This window comes from Carica papaya, chromosome 6 (genome assembly GCF_054855325.1).
Source record: "Carica papaya isolate Zhongbai chromosome 6, ASM5485532v1, whole genome shotgun sequence".
In the NCBI taxonomy this organism is placed as follows: domain Eukaryota; kingdom Viridiplantae; phylum Streptophyta; class Magnoliopsida; order Brassicales; family Caricaceae; genus Carica; species Carica papaya.
The window spans coordinates 20844268-20855419 of NC_142314.1; the positions used below are offsets into that span (position 1 = coordinate 20844268).

An 11152-nucleotide genomic window follows, 5' to 3' on the forward strand; every position below is an offset into this window, starting at 1 on the left:
TGTGCGTGTGTGCCAGGAGAGAAAAAAATCTGAATGGGTTCTCTGTTTAAAAGGTTTTTCAATCTTATTTTTGTATTTTCATCCTCGTCCGCAAGAGAGGGAAAAGAGATAGCTGAATTAGGTGAGAAAATATAAAGGAAAAAAAAAAAATTCTAGACAGAAACTAAAAACAAGAAAACTAGAGGGTGCGTTACGTACGCCTCTGTCGAGAGAACCCGGCTTCTTTTCGCACGTAGGTGAGTTTATTTTCCTTCTAATGATTCGTATGTATCTCCCCCAGCTTCTTATCATCCCCTGTAACCATTTTAAATGCCCAGAGTCGCGCAGCAACTCCAAAATAGAAGCATTCTTCCTCTACTGCACCAGAAACAACTCTGTTTTCGGTAAGCTTATGTTCTTTTCGTAACTGCAACTTCTAGCTTCGAATTTTTTCAATTTCAAGTTCCAGATTAGTTTAATAAGGTCTTAGGATGATTAGGAACTAATTTTCTATGATCGAAACACTTTAGAATTCACGGATTTATTCCAAATCGGTCATTGACTCCGCCCCGTCGCGTAGGCGAGTTGCAGATTGTTTTTCTTGTCTCAGATAACTCCCCTTCATGCGTTAGTAGGGTAAGAAAGATAGTAATCTGGTTTATACAAATTTAGAGTTTTATAGATGGATGGAGAGGGTAAAAAGTGCATGAAACGAGGCTGTGCTTGTTGTTTTAATTAAAGTACAAGAGTGAGTGTGTGTATAAATGGCTTCAGTATTTAAAATTGTATTTTTATGTTTCATGAATGAACTACAACGTTTATTAACATGCTTGTTTGAATTTAAATGCATAACAGAGGTAAAAGTGCAAGAAAAAAATTGCTAATAGTGTTTTGAATGCAAGAAAATGGGGAAGTTGGGAAAAGTGGGAAAAAATTAGAATAAAAAAAAAATGAGATTTTGGATAAAATGGAGAAATTGAGAAACTATTGAGATTGAGAGGAAATTAAAGAAATAATTTAAAAAATAATAATATTCAAATTAAATTAAATAAACAAATAAAATTCCCTAAAATTTAACTAATAATTAAAATTAATAAAATCATTAAAATTAACACTTGAAATAAAACTTAAGAAACAAAAAGGGGGTTTAAATTTTATTGTTAGATATTAGGATTAAAATTAAAAAATCATGAGAAAAATAAAATTAAGTGTCCAAGAATTAATTTACAGAGAGTCCGGTAAAATCCGATTTGCCTAATTTCCTTTAGAGGGCCTAATTATATTGTTTTGAGACTTGATCATAGTGCAAGTGCTGGTTATTAGGTTCTAGGTTTGGGATCGATTAGTGTTTCTAGGATGGAAAACTGAATCATTAAATTCATGTTACAGCGGCCGAGTGAAACTGTATGATGACAACCAGAGTGATTGAACCATTGTATTTATTTGACATCTATTGATGTATTGATTGATTGATTGACGTCCCCATTCATGACTTTGATTGATGTCTATGTTGCCTCTTTGGGAAAGAGGTGTAAACTGTCGCGTGTATGAGACTGTAAACAATTTATTTAAATTAAAGATTAATAAATTATAATAAAACTCAAAAGAAGAGTCTAGTTTAGTGTGTGTGTGTTCTGTAGTTGTGTGCGTGCATTAGGTTATTGAATATGGTATTGAGCACTATTGGCGTTATTAAGTTGTGCGAGTTATGATTGAATATGGTATTCAACATTGTTGGCGTTATTAAGTTGTGCGAGTTATGATTGAATACGGTATTGAATGTCTTTAGAGTTATTGAATCGGACTTGGGCATCATGGTTAAATTGCTATGGTTAACATAAATAAATAACATTATTATTTTTAATTAAGTGCATTAATTAATCATTTTTAAATATGTTTGTATGACTTTAATACTATCTTTCTTATTGAGTTTTTGGAACTCACCTCTAATCCAAATCTCTTAGATAATGACTTGGAAGGCCACTCTGAAGAGCCTTATCTGGATCCTTTCCAGGACGGGTAAGAGAGGAGAGGAGAGGAGATCTTTCTGGTGTTTTGTTTTGTGAGGTTAGCTTATGTATTTTATCATAGGTTATCTTTACTATACAAACAAATATCATAGCCTTACTTGCCTCAGTGTACAATATATGTATATATGGATGGAATATTTCTTCTGGTATTTTATCATTTGCTCTCTTTTATTTGCTTGATTGTGCATTAGTGCTATAATTAGCATCGGGACGTCACAACATTAAAGCCTAACATAATGCAGGTGCTTTCAGAACTTTTTATTTTCATAATGAATGATGCACACATATTAAAATCACATTTCAAAAATAAAAAATGAAGTAACACTTATATCAAAGTAAAACTTAACAAATACTTATTTTGCATATACGAAAATACACATAAAATATTTTTCAAAAATACATAGGCCATAGAATCACAACATCTTTTTACACATTTTCTATACTAAAATACATAAAATACTTTAAAGTTACGTAGGCTAATGAAACCATAATACCCACTTACCTTAGGTCTTTAACAGTTGTATTCCAAATATTTCTTTTTATCTATCACTTTATGTATCCACTCGGATAAAGTCTCCCCTTTTATTGCTTCAAGTTTCTTGTGGAACACATAATCTCAATTCCAATAGAGTCCTATTTTTATTTATGATCTTTTCCTCTTGAAAATCTAGCAAAGTTCCGAGATGATTTTTGGTTATTTTTTTGACTCAAAAATATCCAACAAAATACTCAAAAATTAATCCCAAATATTAAAGAAGAACTGAATTTTAAGACTTAAAAAATAACTTACATTTCTTAAAGTTTATAACTTTCTTTTAACCATGAGCCTTCTCTTCCTTTTCTTTTGCTCTCATAAATTTAGGGGAATTTTTTCAAAATTTTTATCTAAAAAACCTTACAATACTCTTATAAAAGTAAACACTTTGTACTCTTCCTTCTTTCTTCACCTTTATGCTTCTTGTTATTTCTCTCCAATCCATAATGTCTTTTCCTCCATTCCATAATACCTTGTTTATAGGAGTGGGGAGTCACGAGAGAAAGGTTGCCACCACTTTGCCATGTTACTTCATCTAAAATTTTTCACCTTTTATATACTACTTTATCTAAAAATTAATACTTTTTATTATAACACTTTATCTAAAAGTTATTACTTTTCATTATATCACTTCATTTAAAAGGTTACCATCTTTCATCATGTCACTTTATCCATATTCTAGATTCTTCTACACTCTTTCATTTTCTTATTAGACTCCTTCGCTCATATAAGCCCATAAGGCTAATAATAGTAAACCATTATAAGCTTCTCCACATGCCTCTCGATTTTTCTTAATTTTTTCTCAAATTTTCAAATGTTTTCTTTAATCTCTCTCTTATTTCATGTCTTAGCTTGCCTTCTCAAATTTAGGCTTCAAGTTCTATGTATTTTGGTATCAGGACATGTTTTAATCATAAAATGTCATTTTCTCCTATTTTTCACGAATTAGGGTTTTCATACGTAACCTAACTCATGTTCTCTTTTGAATATCACTTCTAACATTTTTCTCATAGTCTCAAAATATTTTTCATCTTGTTAAGATCTCATTTCAGCCTCAAGAAATATTTCTTTGCCGAGAAATCTCGATTTTCCCTTTGAGAAAATATTCTCACTATTTAGGGATTTTCTTTAATCTAATTTTTTACTATTTCCTTCCCACTTGTCATTAAACTGAGTTCTTATCCTTATTACATCTTACTAGATACATATACACGCATAATCAAACGTACTAAACACGAGAAATCAAAATGCAAAAAATCTGGGTTATTATAGGTAATGATGAATCTATTAACACATATAGGATTAACGGCTTTTGGATGTTGAAATTTAGAGTTTTGAGATTGTACATTAATCATAAAACTACTACTCCATTTAAAATGTTATTTTAGTGCGTTAAATTGGTAATATGAGAGTTCTAAGTTGTTTAATGTGATCATAATGATAACTCATTTTAGCACATTAGACATTCTAACAATCAATCAACCTATCTCTTAATGCGATTCAAATAATGTTTGTTATTACGTCACATATACCAAATTGACACTGTTGTTTTAGCAAAATAATCTAAATGCAATTTGAAGAACGTACCTCATGACACACATATAAACAATACATCATATAGTACGATATAATTTTATGAATCACATAATTTAGCACGAATAAATTTCAAGCACAGAACACTGAGTGTACTCATCTAGATTACACATCCCTAACTTTCCTCTAATCATAGAGAATTTCTTCATATTTAAAGGCTTTAAAAAAAATATCAACAAGTTAAAGCTTTGCATGGATAAATCCAAGTTTCCCATCTCCTTTTTTAATATGATCCCTCATGAAATGATGTCTTATTTCTTTGTGTTTGGTTTTAAAGAATTATGCGGGGTTATTGACTCATCTATAGGACTTGAGCATAATAATTTTCAGCTACAACGTTTTATGTTTCCACAGTTGATAAAGCAACTGATTTTTGTTTCTTGGAAAACCAAGAGACAAACATATTTCCAAAAATTAACATGATCCCTTAGTACTGTTTTTATCAATTTTACATCTCCTAAATTCAATATCGGAATAATTATTTAACTCTAGGGAATTTCTTCTTGGATACTATAGTCCTAGGAATTGTGTGTCTTTTTAAGTACTTAAATATCTTCTTGATAACATATAAGTGTGACTCTTTTGGATTAGCTTGAATACAAGCACATATGCACACACTACTTGCCATAAAGTAAAAAAAAGGTCCTATCATGCCTCTATAAATCTTGTTATTAATAGATTTTCCATTTCTATCTTTATCAAGCTTCTTAAATGTACTCATAGGATTAGGACTTGGTTTTATATTTTCTATACCATATTTTTTTATGTACAAAAACTTTAAATAATACAAAATTTTAGTTAATAGAAGTTAAAATTACTTTTGCCTCCTCACAAATTTGACTTAATATATATATATATATATATACATATTTGTTTTGAATACAAGGTAATATACATACTTATTTTGTGTTAAATTAGAGCTGAAACTAAAACCTCTTGTATGAATAAGAATAGAAATAATTATTTAACAAAAGCCAGTTCAAACGTGAATACATATATTAGATATTCATATCAATATCTTGTTTATATCATATATAAAAGATATGGATAACATATAACATTATTTTAGGAGGATAAGAAAAAATCGGTCGGGAGTTCTTGTTGAATTAATCAATATTCTAACCTCTATGTATTATTTTTGAGATTTGACTTAGTCAATATATATATATATACATCTTTCGAAAGAAATATCTTATATACACACATATAATTGGGTGCATGGGTGCATGTAGTTTATATATGTGTATATATATGTGTGTGTGTGTGTGTGTCGTGAATGCATGTCTGCGATATATCATACACAAACGTGACTCGGGTGCAGTGGCAGCTGGATATGACATGGTCTTTAATCTTTTAATATTAATATGAAATTTAATTTATTTATATACATTGAATCTATAGGTTCTGTATCTTGATTTTCTGCTATTTTAAAATGTGATTTTTCCCAAATAATTCTATTTGCTCTAAAATCTAGTAAAGATACTTGGTACCCCACATACAAAACAATTATTGAGGTTTGAGTACAATTATAAGTGTATCCATTATTTTTTAAATATTAATAATTTAATCTCAGTATAATAAATACAAATATATCTATTAGTGACACCTACAAATGTTCCCAACCAAGTCTGCCCTAAAAAATTACCACTAGTTGATTATTAGAAATCTGTATGAACTTTAAATAATAATCATAAAACCTGACCACAAAAGGCCTTGATTTTTGTTTCTAATTCAAATCAATCATTATAACATCAGTGTAAATACAAGAGTAATTTGATCATAGTATAACTTAATAAAGCCATATTCTTTTAGATTTCCAAATGCACCATATAGCAATATTAACAAAAATTCAAGTGAAGTTGCAAAGAGGAATGACAGAAGAAAAACCACAAAATGACTTCCCCAAGTTATGTTTATCTCTCCAATTATCCATAAATCATTTTGCATTTCACTCAAAACAAATCAAGAAATGACTCCAAACCAGACGCCGGGAAGACATACTTATCTATGTCTCTCTCATTTTCTCCATCCCTGCATCTTTCTCCTTAGTTGTTTCTTTACTTCTTTCCTTTTCGTTTGTGCTTTGTTTCTGCCCCTTTTGCTCATGGTATGCTTCTTTGTCTATACTTTTCTACTTCTCGAAATGCTACAGAGTCATTTTCTTTTACTTTTCTATTCTTCAAATGCTCCAAAGACAACTACTTCTGCTTATTTACTTCTCAAAATGCTCTAAAACTGTATACATTGCTTTTCTGTTTATTTATACATTTTCACTTATTTACTTAGTGAAACACTTCTCTACTTCTCTATTATAATGATGAGTCAAGAACTAATATGTTTTAGGGTTTGGGAACCGGTTGAGCATAAAGATTGGTGGGGAGCTTTTACTTGGTTAGAAAAAGATTAATTTGGAGCTTTAAGGTTTAAGGGACATCGAGTTTGAGGGAGCATTTATTGACATATGTGGATGCCCCTTGAAAAAATTTTCCAAGTTCGATTTTGTTGCCATGTCACATGCATTAACGGCCACTTGTATTGACTTAATTGAGACTTTACTTCTATTATGTTGAGAGGATCATTCTAAAAATTCTTTCAACTACAATAATTTGTTGAGAACAAAAAATACTATTAAACTTTAATAATAAAATGAGAATAATATAAAAAATTATCATGTATTTAATCTTTTATTTTTATAAAAAATATACTATTGAAGAATATTCATATTCCTAGAAGAATTATGAATATAGTTATTACTTGTTTGATTATATTTATTTAAGAATTAAGGATTCTAACAACTTGTGCTTTCCCTAATCCCAAAAAAATCAGTGAGTTGCTCCTGTTCTTATTATTGAGTTTTATTCACTCGAGTATTTGAGTCGTGCTACAGTAAGACGAGAGAAGTCGAGATTTTTGGCATCCTGATAAGCCCAAAAGATCCCAAAGGAGGCCCATCCAAAATGCAAAATATCTTAATTGAAAGAAAAAGAAAAACATAAGAAAGAAGGTGGAAGAACCAGTCAACACAGTAGAATGTGTCACCAACAGAATCAAGTCAATTAATTTCAGTTTTTATTTTTCAGTATCATGTAGTTGTTGAATTTCAGTTCTTTTACTTTATCTCAATTCGTAGAAACATGCAATGCTGCTCAATCTCACATGTATTTAAGCTTCTAAATTAGATGTATAAAGTAAGTAAATTTTTAGAAATCTTTACTGGTTCTTTACCACTATAAGTAGAAAAATTATCTCACTCGCCTCTCTGACTGAGATCTATCACATTGTTCTTTGTGAGTTTGTATCACAACCTAGATTTTCATGTATAATTATAGTTGTTACCTTTCATTCATTTATATTAAAATAAGTAATAACATTCATATATTTCTGTAGTGATTGTCATTCTCTCAGTTAATCAAATATATTTCAACTATAATATACTGTAAGTATTAAAATTTTGCTAAAACATTTGAAATATAAACAGTCAGATATCACTATAAAGTCTAACAGTGTATTTGGATTATATATAACTAATGTACGATATGGTAATTTTGAATTTGTTTTATTTGAATCCACTTCCAAACAGATAGTATGGTCATTTGGTGATAAATTTTTCACCATTTTTCTTCTATTTTTAAAATCATTGATTCTGTAGTTTTTGATAGTTAAATATTTTTCTTCATTATTTAACCTCACAATTTTTTTACTTCCAGTTTTACCCTTAAACCCAAATTTTGTTTTTCTTCCAACCCGACCTGTTTCTTCTTCACATCAGCTTGCATTTTCTTCTTCTGCTTCTATCTTCTGCTTCCACTTCTTCGATTCGGCTGTCTTGCTTCAACTCTTTTGATAACCTTATTCCCACAAAGAGTTAAATTCCAGAGGAAACAACCATACCATGGACTCCCATCTAACCAAATGGTCCCGTGAAGACTCATCCACTCCATGCCAGAGAAAATTCCTCATAATCCTCTCACGATTTGTTTCGAGTGTGCTTCATTATCACATTTTACCCTCTTCCTCAAGTTGTTCAAACTTTTTTTAAATAGAAAAAAGAATTGTAGCAGATGAAGAAAAGGTATATCGAAGAAGTATGGCAAAGGCTTCGATCCCCGGTACGAGTTGTTATTCAGCGTCATCATGGTTAGAACTGCGTTTCTGGGGAGTTTACATTCCCTCAAATTGGGAACCCGAAAACTATCCTCTATGTCCACGCCTACTTCCATGCTGCAACTGGAAGCCAAAGCCAGAACCAGAAAAGAAGACAGGGCTGTTTGGCATTCTCGCATCAGAAAGAAGGTTTCTTTCTTTCGCTTTTAGTATTATTCTCCTATGATAAGAAAATAAAAAAATTCTTTCTTTGCCTGTGTCTCACTTAATTTCTCAGCTTGCACTTTAAATTTTCAAAATAGCAACATCAGGGCTTATTGCTTTACCACGCTTCTCTCTACTACATCAGAGCCTCTTACTACAGATTCAAGCTAAGATGAGTTTTGAGGCATCACTTAACCACAAGCATAAACTAATATAAAATTCTCTTAATGTTCTTGAATTCTCTTGAAAGAAATTACAAGTACTTTCTTTGAGAGAAAAAAGAAGAATATTATTACGTACTTACTTACATGTATATATATGTGTATGTAATAAATTGTGTGTCTATATATATATATATATATATGTGGATGTTTATGTGGGTGTTTTTCCTTTTTTTTTGGACTAATTAACTATGTTTATTTTGCATTTATAATTGCAGTGATAGTCTTAAAGCTTGGGAGTCAATGCTCTACAGCTATTCAAACAGCTTCAATGGTTTTACAGCCAGGCTTACTAAAAAAGAAGCCCAAGACACTGATGGATACGCTTGAAATTTTCATTAAATATTTCTTTTTTCTGGATAATAAAACAAAGGAAAGAGAATTACATATTATGAGCTATTAACTTTGCCAAACAACATCACTACTTATTGAGGGCATCAGGAGATTAATCCAATTTCATGTAGCGTTCATAAATATGATCCACTTGTTGGGTAAGGCGGTCAACTCATGTGTTAGCTTTTCTAAGAATGTAGAATATGTAGATCTTCAAATCGTGAACAAAGATATCTTTAATTTGTAAATTAATCATTATAGTGGGTTGATCAAGCCTATCAACTTACTGAATGTGTTAGGTAAGACTTGGGAGATAGCATATTGGAGCACATCCTCATCGTGGATGTGGGAGCTAGCCACCTGTGGCTGTGTGCATTTATAGAAGATTAGAAGAAAAAATATCAGCAAAGTTCCCTGAATCCTATTTATGGAGGAAGGATATTACAAGTATTTGTGGACTCTAATTTAATGTTAATTGAATTAGAAATCCTGTGTGGCAAAACTTCTCTTGAATCATATTCATCTAGTCAGGAAAAACTCAACCTCAAATTTGTATTGCCAGGGATGTCCTTGTATTCAAAGATTTAGACACTCTGTATGGAAGCTGAAACCACAAAACAAAGGGTCTACCAGTAACTTTATACAATTCTTCTTAGAATTTAGGCACTCCATGCTACTTTCATGGATTGGCCTTATGAATAGCATAGTTTTTTCGTAAGTAATTTCCTTCAATCATTAACTAATGACTTATATTAAATCTCAATTTCGAATATTAAAACTTGTTGATTTGTTGTAACACTCGAGCTCCAAAATTTAACCCGGGATGATTTTTTTCAATTTATAAAATATATGTATAAATAATTAAATTTTAATTTTAATTTAAATTTTGTTAAATTTTTTAGAAAAAATAAATTATGGACGAAATTGAAAATAATTCTGGAAAAAATAGATGAAAGTGTGAATAAGGTGATATTTTTGAAAGAAAATTTAAAAATATGGGGTAAAATCGCAAAAAGAGAAAGTTTGGCAATGTGATACGCCCTGGTAAGCAGCCATAATGAGTCAGAATGTGCCGCATGGTGGACACGCTGACATCGGCTCCACGCGGATGATCCGATGGCCCAGATCGCATTCTGCACGCATGAACGACCTAGATACATTCCTTCTTTAGACTCGATAAGACAGATGAGATTGATCGCAATGGACGACCCAAATTTGCCCATGCAATTAGCCTAAACAGGCAACGATCAGATAACTCTTCTTGCTCCATATTGACGTGAATGGATGGCCAGGATCAGAGAGAAGAGAGGTATTTAAACCTCTCTTTAGTCAACCCCGAAACCTTATCTGACACTTAGCCAAAGAAGAAGAAGAAGAAGGAGGCAGCCTTATAGAAGACTAGTTGCTAGAGGGACGCCACCGCCGCCACACTAGTGCTACCGCCGCCACCACTGACTGTCGAGAGGTAAAATTTTTTCCTTTTCGCTTGAAATTCAATCTCAAGTTTCCCAATGGCCATATTGGAGCCAAATGGCCGACGAGAGAGCTAAAAATCACGGGCAAATTCCGACCGAGTTGCCGCAGAATAAAAACTCAAAACCCCTCTGATGACCCCCTTCTCATTTTTCGTTTTGCGTGATTTTTTTACTATTGTATCATTTGTCCTTTTTTGGTGCAGGTTAGCCAAAAGAAAACTTTGGCCGCGAAGGAGGATCGGCGGAGCCGCCGGACCTAAAGACCTTCCATTGGTAGGGTTTTAGTTTTTTGCCTTTTTCAGTCAACCGAGACCTCCTAACTTTGTTTTTCACAGGTTCACGTGCAAAATCGGCTAAAATTGGCCGAAACTGGCCAGCTCAAGGTGAATTGCAATTGTGGGCAACAGAGCCAGTGTCGGAGCACGGTGTTGTCATGTTGGAACCCTAAAATTGGCCGAAAAGGTTTTAAAATGCCAATTTTGGCCTTTTGGGGTATTTGTGGATATGTGACAAGTGTTTTAATTTTGGCAGAAAAAATTCAGGAAACTTGGGGACCACCAGGAGCCGCAGTGGAAACTACAGTATTTTAGACACCGATCCGGGGTAAGAATCCCTCACCCTTTTTCTTGTTACGGTAAATTGAAGTTTAATAATCAATAATACTGTATTTTGTAAAAA

The 11152-nt window shown here is 31.9% G+C and overlaps 2 long non-coding RNA genes across 2 annotated transcripts; both read left to right on the forward strand.

The window, feature by feature from the left end:
• Positions 1 to 2158, forward strand: LOC148253395 (uncharacterized). The gene is made up of 3 exons (XR_015821611.1): positions 1 to 236; positions 318 to 383; positions 1944 to 2158. It is a non-coding gene; the product is annotated as an uncharacterized LOC148253395 (long non-coding RNA).
• A 5782-nt stretch (positions 2159 to 7940) lies between these two features.
• Positions 7941 to 9501, forward strand: LOC148253396 (uncharacterized). The gene is made up of 2 exons (XR_015821703.1): positions 7941 to 8430; positions 8885 to 9501. It is a non-coding gene; the product is annotated as an uncharacterized LOC148253396 (long non-coding RNA).
• The last annotated feature ends 1651 nt before the right edge of the window (positions 9502 to 11152 follow it).